The sequence below is a fragment of the Heterocephalus glaber genome, unplaced genomic scaffold (assembly GCF_053883595.1).
Source record: "Heterocephalus glaber isolate CG9 unplaced genomic scaffold, H.glaber_assembly_v1.0 deba00001465, whole genome shotgun sequence".
In the NCBI taxonomy this organism is placed as follows: Eukaryota; Metazoa; Chordata; class Mammalia; order Rodentia; family Bathyergidae; genus Heterocephalus; species Heterocephalus glaber.
Genome location: NW_028258312.1, coordinates 1,459,127 through 1,480,955, shown reverse-complemented (window position 1 = coordinate 1,480,955; position 21,829 = coordinate 1,459,127). Strand labels below are relative to the sequence as shown.

General features: G+C 39.7%; 1 protein-coding gene and 1 pseudogene across 25 annotated transcripts in view; one reads left to right on the top strand and one right to left on the bottom strand.

Moving 5' to 3' along the window:
* Nucleotides 1-21,829, bottom strand: part of Sil1 (SIL1 nucleotide exchange factor) — a 301,994-nt gene that overhangs the window by 266,590 nt on the left and 13,575 nt on the right. For 4 of the 25 annotated variants that reach the window (XM_087180676.1, XM_087180671.1, XM_087180673.1 and 1 more), the window contains one exon: nt 15,717-15,787. The exons of 14 other annotated variants lie outside the window; for them this stretch is intronic. The gene's annotated coding sequence lies outside the window, so the exon portion shown is untranslated. Of the gene's footprint in view, nt 1-5,740; nt 5,908-15,716; nt 15,788-21,829 lie in introns of those variants that run through there. 7 more of the 25 variants (XM_087180662.1, XM_087180661.1, XM_087180675.1 and 4 more) reach the window with 4 other exon arrangements.
* LOC101713549 (V-type proton ATPase subunit G 1 pseudogene) lies at nt 5,836-6,237 on the top strand (annotated as a pseudogene).

The window sequence follows — 21,829 nt, the reverse complement described above, 5'->3', positions numbered from 1 at the left end:
GTTGATACTTTAATATCGCTTATTTTAAGTATCTTTGTTGCTTGTATTTAGAACCCTTATGGAATGACTGCTGCTCAGAGGTGTCTTCCAGATATATCTGGTCTTTAGGTTTTGAGTCTCTAATGATTCTGAGACTATCTCATTTTCATTATACCAGGAAGTCAACTGATTAGATCAATCACAACACCTTAGCCAAGTAATACAGTCAGCAACACGATAGTATCAAGCACAGCTTAGAAAATGACAATTTGTGGTAGTTATTAATCTATCACCTTTAACTGTATGAATTAAATCAAAATTGAAGACCAGCCCAACATAAAAATGTGAATAAACTCTGCAATATAGCAACTTTACCCTTCGGGATGGGGAGTTAGAAGGAGTTGAGAAGGGAGGGATAGGTAGAAGGATAGGGAAAGGTTAGCAGTGAGGCCAGAGGACACAGGAAGATTATGCAAACTCTAAGAAACTGTTGAAGACAAGAGGAAAAGACAGAATGAAAGAACAAAGACGAGAACAGAACAAACTAACAGCAATAAAGAGGCTAGAAACTATATTTACTTTCCTTTAAAACTAATGACAAGCAAGAGAAGAAAAAAGAGAACAGAAAAATAAAGAAGAAATCCAAACCAGAACAGGAACAAAAGGGGAGATGAAGAATGTGGGACAGTGAGAATGAGAGAGAGAAAGAAAAGAAAAAAGAAAAAAGAAGAAAAAACAAAAATTTGATAATAGAAAAAAAATAAAATTAAAAATAAGAGGAAAAAATTTTTTTTGAAAATAACAAAAAATAAAACTGAAGGGCCTCCTTCAGAGTATGTCTTTGCTGTCACAATAGACAATGTGGGCAGCAGTGTGCAGATATAAGCCAATGAGTCTCAGCAAGCCAGTCACAGACCCGTGAGATTTAGGCAGATTTCTGGCTTCAAGTCCCAAGTTGAGCTCCCTGTCCTCCTGCAGGGTTGGACTCTGCAAGTTTCTACTGCAGGTTCCAGCTGCCTTTCCCCTGAAGATAGTCCAGGTTCTGATAGGAGGTGATGATTCCTCTAACTTACCAAGTACAGTGATCTAGTGTGCCTTTATTGCAGAGATTCTCTTCACTTTTCCAGTGGGCTTCAATTTTCATCAAGGAGCCTGAGAGAGGCCCTCTTTCTGTTGTTCACTTCTGCTCTATCTTCTGGAGCTCAGGACAATGGCCTTTATGACCCACTGTGCCTCTGTAGTGTGGAACCAGGTACTGCCACAGGCAGGAGGTGGGGGCAGGGGGGCCTGCAGGCACCTGATAGGCTAAGCTGGTCACTGGGGGCCAGGGCCTTTTCCACAAACGTTTAACTCTGTCCATTTTTTCAGGATTTTCTTTATTTCAGAAGAACTTTGCTGCACTGACTGTTGATACTCCTCTTCCTCTTCAGAAAGCACCTCAGCTGCCATTCTCTGTGGCTCAGCCAGAAGTTGCTGAAGTTCCTCTACAGACAACTCCTCTGAGTGTTCCTCCACCAGTTCCTCAGCATCACCACTGTCTACCCTTCAAGCCTATGGACTCTGGTATAGTGACAATGTCATCAACTACAGGGTTAACTGAAGGTTCAGGCTCCTCTACACAGCCTTCACAGTCTCTCTGCTACATAATTTTAGGCCACATTTTCTTCCAGGAAGATCTTAAGTGTCCGTAGAGAGACAATGGCCCAGGATTTCTCAGTTAACCCCACACAGGAAAGACTGGCATTTGGGTCATAACTCAAGACTTCGGTCATAAAATTAAAATTCTGGTCATAACTCAAGTTGTTCATATGTGAGGTTGGTTGTAACTCAAGGGTCCACTGTAGTCACTTTATACTGGATGAAAGGGAGAGCTTTTCTCGTAAATAACAATAGAACAAAGATGTGAATGATGAGTCAATTAAGAAAAGATGAAGGAAGAGTATTTCAGCCAGAATACAAATTTGAAGCAAAGACCCTCTCTATTCTAGGAGGAGAAAGTAGGTCACCGTGGCCGGGCATATGCCTATAATCCCACCACTTGCAAGTCTGAAGCAGGAGGATCACTGGGAGTTTAAGGCCAGCCTGGGCTACATAGTAAGTTTAAGGCCAGCCTGTACTGCATAGCAAAACCCTGTCTCAAAAAAACAACAACTAAAGAAACTGGGCCATTGTAGCCAGAGGAGAGTGTAGGAAATGAGGTTATTAAGGTAGGCTGGAAGCAGGGATCAGAACATGAAAGGTCTTATAACCAGGGTAAGGAGCTTGGAGTTGATTCTAAGTACACATATGACATTGAGCCACTAAAGGGTGTGGGACAGCAGAGTGACATGTTCTTTAAGAACTAAGAGAAGTTGATACTTGATTCCAAGATATAAGCTATTGCACAAAAGTTATATAAGCCATAGTAGTTTAGAACCGTTTAATTTCCAAAGAGAAATGCTTAATTTTTTTTTTCTTTTTTTTGAGACAAGGTCTTGCTGTGCAGTTCAGGCTGGCTTTGAACTCACTATGTGGCCAAGGTTGGCCTTGAACTTGTAGCAATCCTCCTGCCTCAGCCTTCCAAGTGCTGGGATTTCAGGTATGTGGTACCATGCCCAGCTCTGCTTAAACATTTTTAATCTATCAGTTATTGAATGTGTACTATGTAAAGGACATGGTTTATACATGATTTTAAAACTTGCCCAACACTACAAGTAGATATTATCATTTCCATTTAACAGATGAGGTGATCAAAGCTCAGAAAAGAGGGGAAATGATTTCTCCAATGCCATACAACATGTGTATGTGCAGCCAGTATTGGATCCCAGGTTTGTCTGATTCAAAACAGCCAGAGCTTCCATATACTTTGCTCTATTGACTCTACCCCTTTCCTGACAAGAGGAAAAAAAGATAAAAGTTCTTTTCAATAAACATTCAAGGCTTTTCCATTACTTGTCCTCTACTAGAAGCAGTGTCTCAATTGTCCCAGTAAACACATATACAGGGCCTGATTCCAAATACCTTCTCCAAGAACCTTCCATAACAAGGCAATGCTAACACCCACTGTCTCATGCCTTTGACCACCCTCTCTTACCATCTATTGTCTAGTCCATGGCTTCCCTCCCTGATGAGTTCCTTGAAGACATTATAATCCTTACCACTCACTGAGCACCCACCATTCCCAATCACATGACATGTATTATTTCATCCTAACTGTTCCATAAGGTGGTATAAGAACACCCTGATTCGGATGAGGATAATGAAAGAAAAACAGTAAGGAAGAGGACTCTGGGAAGATGGGTAAAGTAGGAAGCACGAAAATATGTCTTTTCTAGATAACTGCAGTGACAGAATCTGTCCAATGTAACAATGTTGGAATTCTGGGGACTACTGAAGAGTTAGAACTTCCATAGGAAGGCTTAGATGGTAAAATGCAGTTCATTTCTATCAATTTAAAATATTATCACAGTAGCAGCTCAACTCTATAGCAGGGAGCTGACACAGGTACTCCTGGAGCAATCTGAACACACCTTGAAGGAGTCAGGATGTACAAAAAGGGACCCTGTCTTCCAAGTACTGGGGATCATGGACTGCTGCTCTGGTTAGAGAGCAACTGCACATATAGGAAAAAATATAAAGTTACTGCACATGACCAGGTGAAAGTTCAGGCTGAAAAATGATCTACAAAGACCTTAAATTTACTCCTGAGTCTGATCCTCAGAACACAGATAAACTACAACAATCAAAACAAAAACCGGACTGAGGTTATAGCTTGGTGGCAGAACACCTGTCTAACATTTGTGAGGCCTTAGCCTTGATCTACAGCACTGCAAAAACAACAAACTAAAAATCTGCAAACCTTGAGGAAGATAAAAAATCTGATTGCCATAGTCACATTATTAGTTTGCCAAGCATGGTGGTGCATGCCTGTAATCTCACCACTCAGGAGGCTGAGGTAGGAGGATATCCTTGAGTTTAAGGACAGCCTGGGCTACATAGTGACTTCAAGGCCAGCCTGAACTACACAGCAAGACCTTGTCTCAAGAACAAGGGCCGGGGATTTAGCTCAGTGGTTTCACTGCCTGCTGTGCAGGCGCAAGGACCAGAGTTCAATCCCTGGTACCAGAAAACAAAAAAAAGAACAAGAGAAAAATAAAATGTTGAGTTTATACCAGGCATGGTCACCCCTGTAATCCTAGCATTCAGGAGGCTGAGGCAGGAGTATCACTGTGAGTTTGAGGCCAACCTGAACTACACAGCAAGACCCTGTCTCAAAAACATCAAAAGGAGGGCTGGGGATTTAGCTCAGTGATACTGGCACCTGCCTACCTGACAAGTGCAAGGTCCTGAGTTCAATCCCTGCTACCAGAAAAAAAAATGTTTCAAAAGAAAAAATAAAACATTTTTTTACTATAGTGGCATATGTTGTAATCCCAGCTCCTCAAGAGGTGGAGGCAGAAAGATCCCAAGTTCAAGGCCAGCCTGGACAACTTAGCAATTTAGTGAGATCCTATTCAAGAATGAAAAGAATGCTGGGTATGGTGGCCCACCCCTGTGATCCCAGCACTTGGGAGGCAGAGGCAGGAGGATCACTGCAAGTTCAAGCCTAGCCTGGGCTACATAGTGAGTTCAGACCTAAACTACACAATAAGACCCTATCTCAAAAAAGAAATAAAAAAAAAAAAGAATGAGAAAAAGGAGTGGAACAAATAAATAGTAAAGGAGGGGACCAGGGGTTTAGTTTAGTGATGGTCACCTGCACAAAAAAAAAAGGAGGAGGAAAACACTGTTTGAAAAAATAGAAATATCAGGGGCCAGGTATTTAGCTCAGTGGCCTGCCTTGAAAGCACAAGGTCCTGACTTCGATCCCCGGTACCAGGGGAAAAAGAAAAAAGAAAAGAAAGAGAAATATCAATAAAGAGAAAACCTAACAAAGAAACCAAAATGAAAATCTGGATCTGAAAAGTACAATAACTGAAAAGTTTTCACTGAAGGGATTCAAAGTCAGATTTGGGCAGGTAGAAGACAATGGAAGTTACCAAGTCTGAGGAACAAAGAAAAAATACTGAAGAAAAGTAAACAGAGACTAAGTGACCTGTGAGGCACCATCATACTGTTAAGAGTTCCAGAAAGAGAAATGAGAAAGGGGCTGACAGAATATGTGAAGAACAAATGGCCAAAAACTTCACAAATTTGATGAAAGACATAAATATAAACATCTAAAAAGTACAACAAACTCTAAATGGGACAAAGAAAACTACACTAAGACACAATCAAACTATTAAAAGATAAAGACAGAATCGTAAAAGCAGAGAAAGAGGTGACTTGTGACATATGCCTTATGATGAAATAAAGATCTCAGTAAAACTAAATGCAAAGGAAATTATAAAAGCTAGTATTACTATAGCCTTGGTTTGTAGCACCAACATTTTTTTTACATGATCTAAGAATACATTTAAAAATATACACTTTTTATTTGAAAATGTGTAATGTAAATGCGTACAGAATATATAGAACTGGAAATGAGAATTTAAGTTTCACCACAAAAATCAAATAAGCACAAAAAAGGCAGCACTGCAAAAAAAGAGACAAAAAACTTTAAGACATACAAACAAAATGACGAAAGTCTTTATCATTATTACTTTAAATCTAAATGGCTCAAATCCACTAATAAAAAGACAGATTGGCACTCTCCGCCTGCTTGCTCCCCTCCCCCCAATTGTGGGGACTCCTAAATGGTCAGCTGACTCCGTGACTGGTCACGTGACCGTGGGCGGGGCACCTGCGGAAGCGCAAATCATGGGTGGCGGTCAGCTGATCCAAGGTGTGGTCCTCCAGTTTTAGGCCGCTCACTTAGCCCTGTGAGCTGCAGCAGCCATGGCCAGCCAGTCGCGGGGGATCCACCAGCTGCTACAGGCTGAGAAGCAGGCTGCGGAGAAGGTGTCCGAGGCCTGCAAGCAAAAGAACCAGAGGCTGAAGCAGGCCAAAGCAGCAGCTCAGGCTGAGATTGAACAGTACCGCCTGTGGAGGGAGAAAGAGTTCAAGGCCAAAGAAGCTGCAGCCTTAGGATCCCAGGGCAGCTGCAGCAGTGAAGTGGAGGAGACCCAGGAGAAGATGGTCATCCTCCAGACCTACTTCAAGCAGAACAGAGTAGTCCTGGATAACCTCTTGGCCTTTGTCTATGACATATGGCCGGAAAGCCATGAAAACTACCGCATCAATGGATAGAAGAAAGAAACACCTGTTCTGTGAATTAGCATTGTAGATGCTCTCATGGAATATGAAGCTTTGCCAAAGTCGATTTCTTTGGTAATTTTTTTTTTTTTTTTTTTTTTTTTTTGGTACCGGGGATCGAACTCGGGATCTTGTGCTTGCAAGGCAGCCACTGGAGCCACTGAGCTAAATCCCCAGCCCAAGTCGATTTCTGTTCTTAAGAAATGCATTAAATTATTTCTTATGTTGTATAATAAATAGTTTCCTTCACTTTTTGGAGAGTAGTATATCTAGCTTCTTTGGACAAACTTAGTACTTTCTCCAAAGATTTCATCTTTTTACCTTGTATTTCTTAGAAATTTAATGAGTATATGTTGTCTGTTTTCTTATACCTTTTTGCTCAAACAACATGTATATCAGTGTTGACTTTTTCTTTCTTAGATTTAGTAAGAAAAAGAAAAAACAGTTCTTTAAAGAAAGGAAGGGATTAAATAACTTTTTTCCCTTACACTTTCTTAAAGGTCAAGGGCTTTATCTATGAAAAAGTAGTAAATAGTTATTTGTAACTTGTATGATGCAGCAGCCAGCCTTAAAGTAGTGTATTTTGAGGAAGAATTGAACAGCTAACGCTAGTGTACTTGTTTGGGCTCCACTTAGTTTATTTTAACCAAAATTACTAGATGAGCCAGGTGTGGTGGTGCACGCCTGTAATCCCAGCACTCCAGAGGCTGAGGCAGGAGGATCACAAGTTTGAGGTCAGCCTGGGCTACACAGTAAGATCTGGGCCTGCTTGGACTATATAGTGAGACCTTGTTTCAAATCAAAACAAAACAAAAAAAAATTTACTAGATGATAGGAGTCAAGAACTTGTTACTTATATTTGGTGTACTGATAGTCACTTACTAGTAAAAGTAAAGACTTTGTCATGCATTTTAAAAAAAAAAAAAGATTGGCAGAATGGAAAACTAAAGACACAAACAGGTTAAGAGTGAAAGAATGGGGCCAGGGATTTAGCTCAGTGGTTCCAGCACCGGCCTTGAAAGCACAAGGACCTGAGTTCGATCCCCGGTACCAAAAAAAAAAGAGTGAAAGAATGGAAAAGGATATTCTGTGCAAATGATAACCAGAAGAGATCAGGATGGCTATAATACTAAGCATTATAAACAAATTTATAAACATTATAAACAAATACTAAAATAGATTAAGTCAGAAAGTCACAAGAAACAAAGGATATTATATATTGATAAAATGCTACACCAAGAATATATAATAATTATAAACATTATGTACCTAATAACAGAGTACTAAAATATATGAAGCAAAAATTGGACAGACCTAAAAGGAGAAATGGACAGTTCTACAACCAAACCCTGACACCAACTTATTTTTTTTTTTTAATTTCTGTGGGGGGTTTTGCTACCAGGGATAGAACTCAGGACCTTGCCCTTGCAAGGCAGGTGCCAGAACCACTGAGCTAAATCCCCGGCCCAACTGACACCAACTTTTAACAGTAGACAGAACAATCAAACATAAGTAAGAAAACAAAAGACTTGGACACAATAAACCAACCATATCTAACAGACACATTAAAAAACACTTTAACTGGGCTGGGGATTTACTTCAGTGGTTTCGCTGCCTGCTGCGCAGCACAAGGACCTGAGTTCAATCCCCAGTTCCAAAAAAAAAAAAAACAAAAAACACTTTAACCAACAACAAAATGCACATTTATCTCAAGTAAACTTAGGATATTTTCCAGGATATAACACATATTAGGCTACAAACTAAATCTCAATAGATTTCAAAAGATAAGTACTGTATCATATAAAGTATCTTCTCTGACCATAACAGGGTAAAGTGAGGTAAAAAAATAGGCAATTGACATGAACAGATACTTTTGAAAAGAAGTTCAAATCACCAATAAGTACATGGAAAAGAATGTTCAGTATCTTTGGCCATTAGAGAACTGAAAATCAAAGTAACACTGAGATTCCATCTTACTCCAGTAAGAATGGCTGTCACTGGACCAGGGATGTAGCTCAGTAGCACCGCACCTGCCTGGGAAGCACAAGGTCCTAAGTTCAATTCCCAATACTGGGGGAAAAAAAGAAAGAAAAAGAAAAAAGAATGCCTGTCATCAAGAACTCAAAAAACAACAAATGCTAAAGAGGTTGTGGGGAAAGAGGCACCCTTCTACATTGTTGGTAGGAATGTAAAGTAGTACAACTACTATGGAAACCAATATGGAGAATCCTCAAAAAACTACAAATCAAAATAGCATTTGACCCAGCTATACCTCTTCAGGGTATCTTCCTGAAAGAGGTAAAGATATCATACTATAGTGATACATACATGTCCATATTTATAGCAGCACAATTCATAATAGTTAAATTATGGAAGCAGTCTATATGTCCATCAACTGATAAATGGATTTAAAAATGTGACAGAGATACACCCACACACACTGTGGAGTACTTACTACTCAGTCGTAAAGAGGATAAATTAAAGTCATTTGTAGCAAAATGGATGGATCTTGAAGAAGGTCATAAAAAGAATTAAGATGTGTTATATCATTATGTACTGAAATGTGTACCAATAAAAATTAAAATTAAAAAAAATGGATCCTAGCCAGGTGTAGTAGCACACACCTGTAATCCCAGCACTCAGGAGGTTGAAGCAGGAGGACTGTCATTGAGTTTGAGGCCAGCCTAGGCTATATAGTGAGTTCAAGGCCAGCCTGCACTACAAAGCAAGACCCTGTCTCAAAATAGAAATAAATAAAATAAATAAAAATAAATTTTAAAATAGAAAAAGATGGATCTTGAAATCATAATGCTTAGTGAAATAAATCACATATAGAAGGTTAAATAGTGTACGGTTTCTCTTATATGAGAAATCTAAAATATAAATAATTTAAAGAACAAAATAGATGATAGGAACTAGGGAGGTAGAGTCTATGGAGATGAGAAGGCAATGTGGACAAGGGGGAAAGAATGAAGGCAAGCAGGGAAGGGCAAGTAAAAAAATGATTAAAATGTGACATGCATATTTACACAAACATATACCAAAAAAACAAATTGGTAACAGAAGGAAAACTATAAGATTTACAAATCTGTAGAAATTAAACGAACAGGGCTGAGGATTTATCTCAGTAGTACTGCCGCCTGCCTCTCAAGTGCAAGGTCCTGAGTTCAATCCCTGGTACCAAAACAAAAAAGAAAAAAAAGAAATTAAACAACCACATTCTTATACAACCAACAGACCAAAAAAGAAATCACAAGGAAAATCAGAAAATACCGAGAAACAAATGAAAATAAAAACACAACATACAAAAACTTATAGGACACAGAAAAAGGCAACTCTAAGGGGGAATTTACAGCTATGATGTTTACATCAAGAAACAGGAAAGACTGTAAGTCAGGAACCTAACTTTACAACTTAAGTAATTAGAAAAAGAAAAATTAAGACCAAAGCTAGTAGAAAAAGGAAATTATAAAGATTAGAGATAAATGAAATAGAGAACAGAAAAATGATAGAAAACATCATTTTCTGCAGAAAAACCAGTTCCTTCTTTGAAAAGATTAATAAAATAGACAAACCTCAGGTTAGATGCATGAAACAGAAAGATGTAAAGCAGTAACAGGACAGAGTGAGAAAAGACTAAGAATATTACTAATTCTACAGAAAAAGGACTGTGATAAAGTACGATGAGCAAGTATACACAAACACAATGGATAACCTAGATGACACAAATTCAAAGAATCACAAAACTTATCAAAACAAAATCATAAAAGGGCCAGGGATTTAGCTCAGTGGTTTCACCGCCTGCTGCGCAAGCACAAGGACCCAAGTTCGATCCCCATACCAAAAAAAAAAAATCGTAAAAAAACAGAAAATCTAGGGCTGGGGATTTAGCTCAGTGGTTCCGCCGCCTGCCTCAAAAGTGCAAGGTCCTGAGTTCAATCTCTGGTACAAAAAAATAAAAAATAGAAAATCTGAGTAGATTTGTAACTAGGTAAGGAGACTAAACCCTAGCCAGGTGGGGGTGGCAAGAGCCAATAGTCCCAGCACCAGGAAGACTTGATTGCTGATTTTGTGTCCTGCTGCTTTGCTAAATTTATTCTAGTGGGTGTTTGTTTTTGTTTTGTTTTGTAGAATCTTGAGTTTTCTTTTTTTTTTTTTTGAGTTTTCTATATATAACATCATATCAATGTGCAAACAGATAATTTTACTTCTTCCTTTCCAAGTTGGGTGGCTTTTATTTTTTTCTTGCATAGTTGCTCTGACTAGGACTACCTGTGCTACACTGACTGAGTAGAAGTGGTGAAAGTGAGCATTTTTGTCTTGTTCCTAGAGGGAAAAAGTTTTTAGTTTTTCACCACTGTGATCTCTGCTGTGAGTTTTTCATGTATGGCTTTATATTGAGGTATTTTGCTTCCAATTTGAATGTTTTTCTCATGAAAAAGTGTTAAATTTTTCTTCATCAATTGAGATGATCACATTTTTCCCTTCATCCGTTAATGTATTCTACATTGATTAATTTTTGTGTAATGAACTATTCTTGCATTAGAAGATAAATCCCACTTGGAAGTGGTATATAATCCTTTTAATATGCTGCTATTTTACTAGTATTTAGTTAAGGATTTTGACATAAATCTTCATAAAAGATATAGGTCTGAATTATTATTCTTACAGTGTTTTTGTCTGGCTTTGGTATCTGGATAATGCTGGCCTCAAAGAACGTATTAGTGAGTGTTCCCTCTTCAATTTTTGAGGAAAGTCTAAGATAGATTGCTGGTAGTTCTTTAAAAAAGCATGTTCTGGGCTTTTTTTTTTTTTGAGATGAGCTCTTGCTATGTTGTCTAGGCTGGTCTTGAACTACTGGGGAAGACTCTCTCTGCTTCACAGATGACGTCTTCTAACTGTGTCCTTATAGGCAGAAGGGTCAAAGAAATTCCTTCTGGCCTCTTTTATAGGGGCAGTAATCCCATTCAGAAGAGTAGAACCTTATTACCTCCCAAAGGCCTTACCTGGTAACACCATCAGCTTGGGAGTTAGGTTTCAACATATAAATTTAAGGATGGTGCCTACCTTCAGAACACAGCACTATCATTATTTGCAATTTAGATCTGAGAAAACTATGGATCAGAAAAGTGAAGTTAACTTATCGTAGAGCACACAGCCTATAAGTGGTGAAGCTGAGATTCTATAAAGTTAGTCCAAATCAAACGGCCATGCTCCTACCTACTATGCAGCACAGTCAAAAATATTAGTGAAAGTGAGGCAGACAGGGACCCCCATGGGAACAAAAGACAGATAAGTTTGGAGGCCTTAATCAATGACCTGTCACCCATCAAAGGTGAAAATAAGGTTTTTTTCTTATCCTTTTTGCCTACAATGTATGAAATGTGCCTTTCCCTTAGCCCTCTGCTTTTATGGCAGGGACCAGGAGCACTGTAACAGCATTGAAAGCTGCCACAATGTCTCCAGGAAGAAAAGCCTTTGATGTATTACTAACACAAGGAAGAAACACCTTAAAATACAAAGAAGAGGATGAAAGACATGTTTAGTGATTCTAGAGCAGCTATAGATTAAAAAAAAGAGAGAGAGGAGCTCAGGAAAATGATGGAAATGATGAATGCCCAGCAAAGGAAAGAAATGGGATCCATGAAATAGATTAAAACAGATACCCAGGAGATTAAAAACTCCACTGAGGGCCAGGGATTTACCTCAATGGTTCCGGCGCCTGCCTCACAAGCGCAAGGTCCCGAATTCGATCCCTGGTACAAAAAAAAACAACTCCATTGAAAGTATACAGAAATGAAAAAGCAGAATGAGCCAATGTGAGGACAGAATATCAGATATAGAAGACAAGATTGCAGTTAGCCATCATGAAAAGAAAGATTTCTTTAAACTAGCAAGGGACCACAAGAAATCAATCCAGCAGCTGCTAGATGATGCAAACAAGAATAACATAAGACTGGGCTGGGGATGTAACTCAGTGGTGGTGTGCCTGCCTGGCAAGCACAAAGTAAATGAAAAGCAGGAGATAGCACAAATGACACAAAAATCCTGTTCACAGAAGTAATGGCAGAAAACTTCCCAACTAGGGAAAAACAATTTGACATACAGATAAGTGAGGCAAATAGAACTCCAACTAGCCATGATCAAAAACAATCTTCCCTAAGGCATATAATAATCAAGATTCCAGAAATTCAACACAAAAACAAAATATTAAAAGCTATTAGAGAAAAGAAATCACTTATAAAGGAAAGCCCATTAGAATCACAGCAGACTTCTCAACACAAACTCTCAAGTCAAGGACATCTTGGAGTGAAATATTTCAAACCCAAAAAGAAAACAACTTCCAACCCAGAATGATGTACCTTGCAAAATCTATCTTTCAAAATTGATGGAGAAATAAGATACTTCCATGACAAAGAATATCTGAGGAAATTCATGACCACCAAACCAACACTCCAAAGTATTCTGAAAGATATTCTAGAAATGGATAACAAGGATTACAACTCCATGAACCCCAACAGAATGAATCCGCCAGTCAAGGCAAGAAATTAAACAGAGAAAGAAAGAAGGGCGCCAATAACAGGAAAATAACATGATAAGGATAAGTCAATACATATGAGTTATAACCATCATTATTAATGGTCTCAATTCACTAATTAAAAGAAACAGACTGGCAGAATGAATCAAGAAGCAAGATCCAACAATATGCTGCATACAAGAAACACATTTAATTCAAAAAAAGAAATCCACAAACTGAAAGTCAAAGGATAGAAAACAATATCCCATGCATCAAGAACCCAGAAAAAAGCAGCAGTAGATAGTATATCTGCAGACAGTGGATTTCAAGCCAAGACTGATTAAGAGAGACAAAGAAGGCCACTACATCCTGGTAAAGGGACAATCCAAGAGGAAGAGATAACAATCATAAATATATATGTGCCAAATAGCAGTGCATCTTACTATGTCAAACAGACTAGAAAAATAAAATAAGCACCAATACAGTTGTAATGGGGGACCTCAATACTCCACTGTCACAAATAGATCAACTAGACAAAAAAATCAATAAAATATTAGAACTGAACAACACTTTCAAACAAATGGACTTAGATGTCTACAGAGTATTCCACCCCACAACATCAGAATATATATTCTTCTCAGCTCCACACAATATATGCTGCAAAATAGACCACATACTAGTTCATAGAACATACTTACATAAAAGCAAAGGAACTGAAATTATACAATGCATATTATCAGGCCATAGTACAATGAATTTGGAAATCAATGGCAAAAGAAACCACAAGAATTTCATAAACACATGGAAATTAACACCATCCTGAACAACCAATGAGTCATAGATGAAATTAAAGAAGAAATCACACAGTTTCTATAACTAAACAATAACTCCAATAGAACTTACCAGAACTTCTGGGACACAATGAGATTACAGGTGCACACCACCACACCCTGTATAGGACACAATGAAAGCAGCCCTACAAGGGAAATTTATAGTAGTGAATAACCATATCAGGAAAACAGAGCGGGCTCAAATAAACAACCTAAGGTTGAACCTTAAGCTTCTAGAAAGAGAAGAGCAAGTCAAGCCCAAAGCTTGAGGGAGGAAATTATAAAGATCAGAGCAGAAATGAATGCAACGGAGACTAAAAGAACAATACAATCAATGAATCAAAGAGTTCTTTGAAAGATTAAATAAAATTGACAACCTTGGGCTGGTGATTTAGAGCTCAGTGGTTCCACACCTGCCTTGAAACCACAAGGACCAGAGTTCGATCCCCGGTACCCACCCACCCCCGCAAAAATTGACCTTATCAAAAAAAAGGAAAAAAAAAAAAAGACTCAAATCCATGCAATTAGGAATGAAAAGGGTGAAATCACAACAGATTCTCCAGAAATTCAGGAGATCATCAATACCTACTTTGAGAACTTATATTCTAATAAGATGGAAAACACAGAAGAAATGGACAGATTCCTAGATACATATGAATTACCAAAACTGAATCAAGAAGATATAAACCAATATCAGCCAATGAAATGAAGATGTAATTAAAAACCTACCAAAAAAGAAAAGCCCAGGCCCTGACAGAGTCACTGCTAAATTCTACGAGAACTTCAGAAAAGACCTAATGTCATTACTTCTCAATTAAAAGGGAAGCAGTACTATCAAATTCATTCCTAGAAGCAAGCATTGCCCTGATACCAAAACCAGAGAAGGATCCAACCAAAAAACAGAACTTCAGGCCAATCTCCCTAATGAACACAGACACAAGGATCCCTAATAAGATACTGGCAAACAGAATGCAGCAAATCATCAAGATGGTTATGCACCATGACCAAGTAGGATTCATCCCAGGGATGCAGGGATGGTTCAATATACACAAATCAATAAATGTACTATGCTATATTAACAAAGCCAAGGATAAAAACCATATGATCTCAATAAATGCAGAAAAAGCATTTGACAAGGCCCAACAGCCATTCATGATAAAAATCCTACTGAAGGACCGGGAATTTAGCTCAGTGTTGCTGCCATCTGCCTCGAAAGCACAAGGTCACAAGTTCGATCCCCAGTACCAAAAAAAAAAATCCTACACAAAATTGGAGATGGTCTTTATCTCAATCTGATAAAAGCCATCTATGACAAACCAACAGGTATCTGAAATGAAAAGACACTTCTCAGATAAAGAACTAGAAACAGTAAGTAAATATATGAAAAATACTCCACACCACTGGTCACTCAGATGCAAATTAAAGCAATACTGAGACTCCATCTCACTCCAGAAAGAATGGCTGTTATCAAGAAATCAACCAATAACAAATGCTGGCAGGCCTTAGGGGAAAAGGGAACCCTTCTCCACTGTTGGTGGGAGTGTAGACTGGTGCAACCACTGTGGAAATCACTGTGGAGATTCCTCAAAAAACTAAAACTAGAGGTTCCATTTGACCCAGCTATTCCCCTTCTTGGTATCTTCCCAAAAGAATTAAAAGCATCAGGCATGGCAATATACATACACCCATGTTTACAGCGGCATAGCTTGTAATAGCTAAAGCTTGGAAACAGCCCAAATGCCCATCAACTGAGAAATGAATAAAGATGTATTTTTTTATACAATGGATCATAAAGAAGGATGAGCTTGAGACTCTTCTCACTAAATGGATGCACCTTGAGACCATACCCTTAAGTGAAGTAAATCGGACACACATGTTTAAATACCACATTGTTTCTCTGGTATGAGAAACTGAAAGTGGAAATAAGGATTAAAATGTATAAGAGATATTGTAAAATGGGAAGAAAATGTTCAAATAGGAAGGGGAACGAGGGAGGAAGAAAGGGGCAAGGAAAAAACTGAAAATTAAAGAAAAATGGAAACAAAGCTTTTGTATATAGGAAGGGGAAAGAGTTCTAGGGGAGTGGAGAATGGGAAAAAAAGAAGAGACAGGATATATCATACACTGGTGCAAATTCTCTATGATGACTGTTATCATTATGTATGTTTAAAATGTACCAGTAGGGCCGGAGATTTAGCTCAGTGGTTCCGCCACCTGCTTCGCAAGCACAAGGTCCTGAGTCCGATCCCTGGTACCAAAAAATAATAATAAATAAATAAATAATAGCAATAAATGTTTTGCTTCAAAAAAAAAGAAAAAAGAAGAGGGTTCTAAAAAGATTCCATATTTGTGACCCAGTAAAAATTACCGAACCCTAGCCTACCCTAGCAACCCTATGGAAGCCCCTTTCCTCTGTTAGGAGGCAGCCTGACCACTGTAAGTCCTGTCACCCACTCCCCTTTTTCCTAAGCCTCCTTTAAAACTTTTTCTTGTAAGTTCATGCTCTTGCCTCAGTTTTAAATCCTATTATCAATGAAACAGAAATTCCTTCAAATCCAGTATCAAAAGGGGCACTTGGAAAGTTCACAGTACTGCTAAGAAGTTGGTCTAGGGCCTACAACAGTCACCTCGAACTTAATACTTGGTCTGGCAGCATGTGACTCTGACCCAGTTTTTTAATATCATACCCCTGTCTTGCACCTCAGTCTTCCTGGCTAAAAAGAACAACAATTCCAGCTAATTACCTGCCCTCCAGACAAGGGCTGCTGCCAAGACAAAACATGTACAGAACTTCATTAACCAGAAACAAATCCTACACAAATCACAGGTGCTGGCTTTCCTAACTTAGCCCACTGGGCAATGGCTAAAAGGGATCTAAGGTGAAAGGGGTAGCCTCTACCCAATATGACAGCCAATAGAGGGATTGCAATAGAGAAGGCTACACAGGGCTCTGTAGCTGTCAGATGTTAACAAGTGAGAGGCTTAAAACCTTCAGACCTTCTTCCAGGCAGGTGGAAAAATGCCCAAGCCTGGCAACCTTGGCTACCATGTCTGCTTGAGTGGCCAGGTGGCCCCAACAACACACTGTGCTCACTGACAGAGGAATTGAATCAGGAAGAAAAAGGTACCCAGTTTCAAAGGGTCACTCTGAAAACCACTTAACTGAAAAAAAATTGGTGATATATTACAGTAATGTTCTTTTTTTTTCTTAACAGTACTGAGGGTTGAACCCAGGGCCTCACTAGGCAAGTGCTCTTCTACTGAGTTGTATATTGCCCTTTTTTTGTTTGTTTTGAGACAGGGTCTAAGTTTCTAGCCTTGAATTTCCAATCCTCTTGCGTTCAGCCTCCTGAGTAGCTGGGATTGTAGCTGTGTGCTTGCCTAGTAATGTCCCTTTTTCTGATCTTCATTTGCAATCCCAAATCCCACCCAATGTACTGTCCAAGAGAGTGATCTGTTCATGCTGCACATCCAGTCTTCTCACCATCACAACCACCTACAACTCTCAAAGGTGTCCCCGTTCTCCAGGCAAATACAAGTGCCTTGACATAGCTGGCCAGGCCTGCCCTTGCCAATTCCTCCAATTTCATCTTTTAACTCTCTTCTCTTGTGTTCCAGCCACACTTTCAGTTCATCCCAGAACTCCCCATACTCACCCCCAGCCCCTGGAGCCTTTGCAAAAGCTAAGTCCTCAGCCTAAAATACTTTTCACCCTTATGTCATTTTGCTTAGGAAATACTTTTTTATTCTTCACAAATAACTCAAACATCACTTCCTCAAGGAAACCTTCCTTGATACCTTAATCCTACGATCAAGTCAAATCCCTGTCAAACGTTCTCATGGTACCACACTCCTTACTTTCAATATACTTATTACAATTGTCATTTATATTTTTGTGATTATAATTTGATTAATGTCTACATTCATCAATAAATTCTAAGTGGAAACTATCTTTGATTTGATCACAACTGTGTCTCACAGACTAGTATAGAATCCAGAATTTAATGGATGTTCTATGTATATTTGTTGATTGAAAAACTAAATTTCAGAGAAAAATTCTGTCCAAATCAAATGGTTCTACTTAGAGAAGCTGTTCTCCCTATGTGACCATAAGCCTAACTAATCTTTCCCCTTCTCCCTTCTTCTTTCCCAAATTTCTTAAAGAAGTTACTTTCTATGTCCTGTCATTCCTCCCGGTGGTACCCATAGTGACAAGCTCCCCCAATGCCAAAAATAGTCTAAAAAGATACCACCTTGTCTGAATGTGCCAAGCTTCCAAAATAAAAGTCCACAGAAAAGGCCCAGGCAGAAACACAAAATCTTTCCCCAATAAAGACACGCCAAACAACCAGCAGCCCATGCAAGAAATGTCTGATCCCCAGGGTAAAGAGTACCCCTAAATGACCTACCCAAGGAAAAAGAGAAGACAAGGAGTACTTCTGTCTTCTGAGACAGAAGTACGTATACTGGTCTCTGAAGGGATTTTAAACCCTCTGTCTTATTCTTTGGATAAAGCAGAGATGTACCTAAACATTAAATATCAAAGTCTCCCTGGATGAGGGAGCTTCAGAGGAGATCTATAGATCATGGTTTATAGAAGAAACACCAGCATCTAAAGAAGTTCACATAAAGCTCTAACTGAAGCCAAAATACCCCCTATGGAAGCAGGAGGACCTTCTTTCTACCCTTCTATTCTTTAGGGAGACTGAGATGGGATGAAGGGAAGCCAAACGAGTTACCAACCACCTCAAAGCGCCAAGCATAGTCACATACCTTCTAGACAGAGATGTTAGTGAAAAGCAAATGAGAACTAGATAGCATGTCCATAAGTAGCTGATGCAAATGTCAATCAGTAGTCAAACCCAGGTCTACCTGAATCCAAAGACTCTTTTCTCCTAACCTAATAGTGCCTTTGTGGGTCACACATCTGCTCCTCATTTCTTCACTACCAGTGTTCTAGCCAGAACTGGGAATCCAGCTCCCAGCAAGCTCTCTGGGAAAGAAAAACCTGTTTTCCTTAAGCACAACCCACCACAATTGGTATAAATGAAACTACAGTAAAATGCACCACCACTTCCTAGGTACAGAGGACAGTTTGCCAAAGATGGTGTGTTCCATCATTCTATCAGAAAATACCTGCAGGGCAGACAACCCTAGCTGGTCTCCATAGCTCTTTTAGCTTTGCACAGAGGGTAGCACCTCCTTACCTGAACAATCAGCATCTAATCGGCATCTCCAGCAAGGAAAAGTGCCTATTCATCCTGCTGTAGTTCAAGGTTAACCCTTCCTCCTGCGCTCAACTTGGGATCTGCCTCTTATCAAAAGCTATGCCAGCTGATTATTATAATGATAACTATTATGCCATTATAATAACATTATTGCACTTTTTCCCTGCACTTGACATCTGTTGGCTGATAGGTTTAACTGGTACATAAGCAATAATTATTCAGTGCTTTCTCCTTACCAACCAAGCCTCTAGTGTGACTCTTAACACTAAATCCAATTGCAGCAAATGCCCAGCCCCAGAAGCAATGGGAAATGTGTTTCCTCTGGGCTTACCCACCATGCCTTTAGTAATCACAGTGAGAGAAACAGAGGCTCAGCTAGGTCCGTAATTGTTAGCATACTCCTCCACCCTCCTAGGAAGGTGATGGAATTTGGGAGGGAAAACATAACACAGCAAACAATTTATTGTTGAAAATCCCAAGAGGCTCGGAGGAGTCATACACAGGTCTCAGTATGCAGGGGGGACAAGCAGTACCAAATCACAATGTCACACACCACCACCACAAAAGGAAAGGAAAACACATTTCTCTGCTGGGAGTTCTCAAACAAATGGTTCCCAGAGTGCCATTCTGCCAGCTTCCTCACACACATTTCATGGCAACTGCCAGTAAAATTGGCAATAGGCAGAGAAGGGGGGAACAGTAGGCTATCTTCAGGCCTCTGTTATGAAATGGAAAAATCATCATCCTGGCTATAGGGTTTCCTTTATGCAAGGCCCACCAGGAACCAGGATGGAGTCTAGAGCCCAAAGTAGACAAGCAAGTCAGGAAACCTGTCAGCAAAAGCTCCTGAATCTACCTGTCACACTATTTATGACAAATGAGGTTTAAAAAGGTGTGATTCTATGACTGCAGAATATCAATATGCCTGAATTACACACTAGCCCTATTAAAGTAAAGGCAACCCATAGCGAGGCTACATTAAAAAAAAAACATGATAAAACAAATCCCACCAGGAGACTAAGGCTGCTTGCTTTGTTCTCTACCCTGTAAGACACAGGGCTTTTTTTTTTTTAAGGCGGAGAGGGGGCGGAAGGTTATTTGAATTTAAATTAGCAATGAACACTATAATCTGTGTGCAAGGAGAAAAGGAACATTGAAGAGTGCCAAGCACAGGCTCTGGGGACATGTGTGGCCGAGGCAGTAGTGGCCCACAGGGCTTTCTCCTTCAGCCTCAGCACGCTGCTCTCACCACTCAGGAGCAGGCAGGCCAGCAGGCAAAGCCCATGTAACACAAAGAGGCACTGTCCCCCAGGTCTAGGGAGAAGACTGCTCTCTCTGAAGGAAATTAATATGAAACAACACATAATAAACAAGACTAGTCACCCACAAAAGTAACTCATCTAAGGAGGAGGTTTAGAGACGTGTTACTGAGGGCAGCAACCACATCTGCCTTATTCATCACTATATTCCCATAGCCAAACAGGACCTGGCACCCAGTGGGTGCATCACAAATAACTGTGGATTGAACATTAACCAGAAAGAATCCTTGGGTGGGAACTGGCTGACAAGAGCTAGAATCTGTCACCTGGAATAATAAGAGTCATGGTATACAAAGAATAAAGGGAACCTAGGAAATAAAAATCAGTATCTCCAATACCTGGTGCCCTAAAAGATGGACATGGTTCTTCTGAGCAGATTATAGATATACCCCTGGAAGTACAATATAGGGAGAAGAGGAAAGGGAAAGAAAGAGAACAAGTGGGGTAAAACATTTATTGAGTGATGCCAGGGATTTAGCTCAGTGGTGCTACCGCCTGCCTTGAAAGCACAAGGTCCCGAGTTCGATCCCTGGTACAAAAAAAAAACACTTATTGAGTGCTTACAATGAATATATGTGAAAACTCTGGTGGGGGTGCTTACAGATGAGTAAAAAGATTAAATAAGCTTCTGAAGTCTCACAGCTAGTACAGGGCTTAACTATGGGTGCACAGTATCTGCTGCTATGACCCAAAAGCATTCTTTGCCTTGCTTTCCTCTAGCAATAAAGCCGGCTTCCCAACCACGGTAACAATTCCTATAGAAGAATGTTCTTATCTATCCACAAAAATTCACTGGTAGTCATGTTCCTTGGAGTTAATTAATTGGCACTATGGTTTGATGGGTTCTTATGAATTTCATGTGCCTGAGAAACCACCCTGCAACTTAAAACCTACGTGAACCAGGTGAGTTACCAGGCCTGCAAAGCCAACCGCCAGGGAGGCTCTGACTAAGCCTTCAGGTGGTACTTCTCTCTACAACTCTCTCTGGCACAGCACAGGCCAGGGCTGGATAAGGAAAGTACCTGAGCAGGACCTTTACATGCCCCAACAAGTTCTCCTTAGGGATTGCAATGAAGCCTCCCCCACTTCAAGCTGTGTCTGTAAAGCTTCCTTTGAAAGTTTTTAATTCTGATTAAAGTAGAAACAGCAGAGAGAAAGAGAAAGAGAAAAAGCCAAGTTCTGCTTCATCCTTAGAAACAAATGAGCCTTCCCTCAATAGTGCTGGATGCCTCCTAAGAGTTCCCAGAGACCTTCCACACCCTTGACCTCAACGGCAACAGTCACAAAGAACAGGGTGATTTTCAATGTTGAATTCTCAAGAGACCAGGAGTGAGGATCAGCCAACATTCCTAAGGAAGGGCATATCCTAGACAAATTGAGGGGAAACTAAGTAGAAAATAAAACACAGTGTCTCTCAGGGTTGTGCATTTATTGTGCCTCCTGCATAACGACTTTCATCAGTTAGAATTATTTTTGTTATATTCTTGGTTTTGTTTTGTTTTTTTAAGCTTACAAAAACTGATTCACCCAGGTGCACAACAGCTGCTGGGAAGACCTGTGGGAAGGGGCCACCCGGCAAAGACGGGCTGTGTATGGTGAACAGGGTCTCCAGGGAACCCCCTACATGCCAAGCCATATGTTGTCAGGATATTAATCCAAGCCCATCTTGCACACTTTACAATGTTTACTCTCTGGGAAGTGGAGCATTAAATTATATCCAAGGACTACATAAATTCTTCCAAT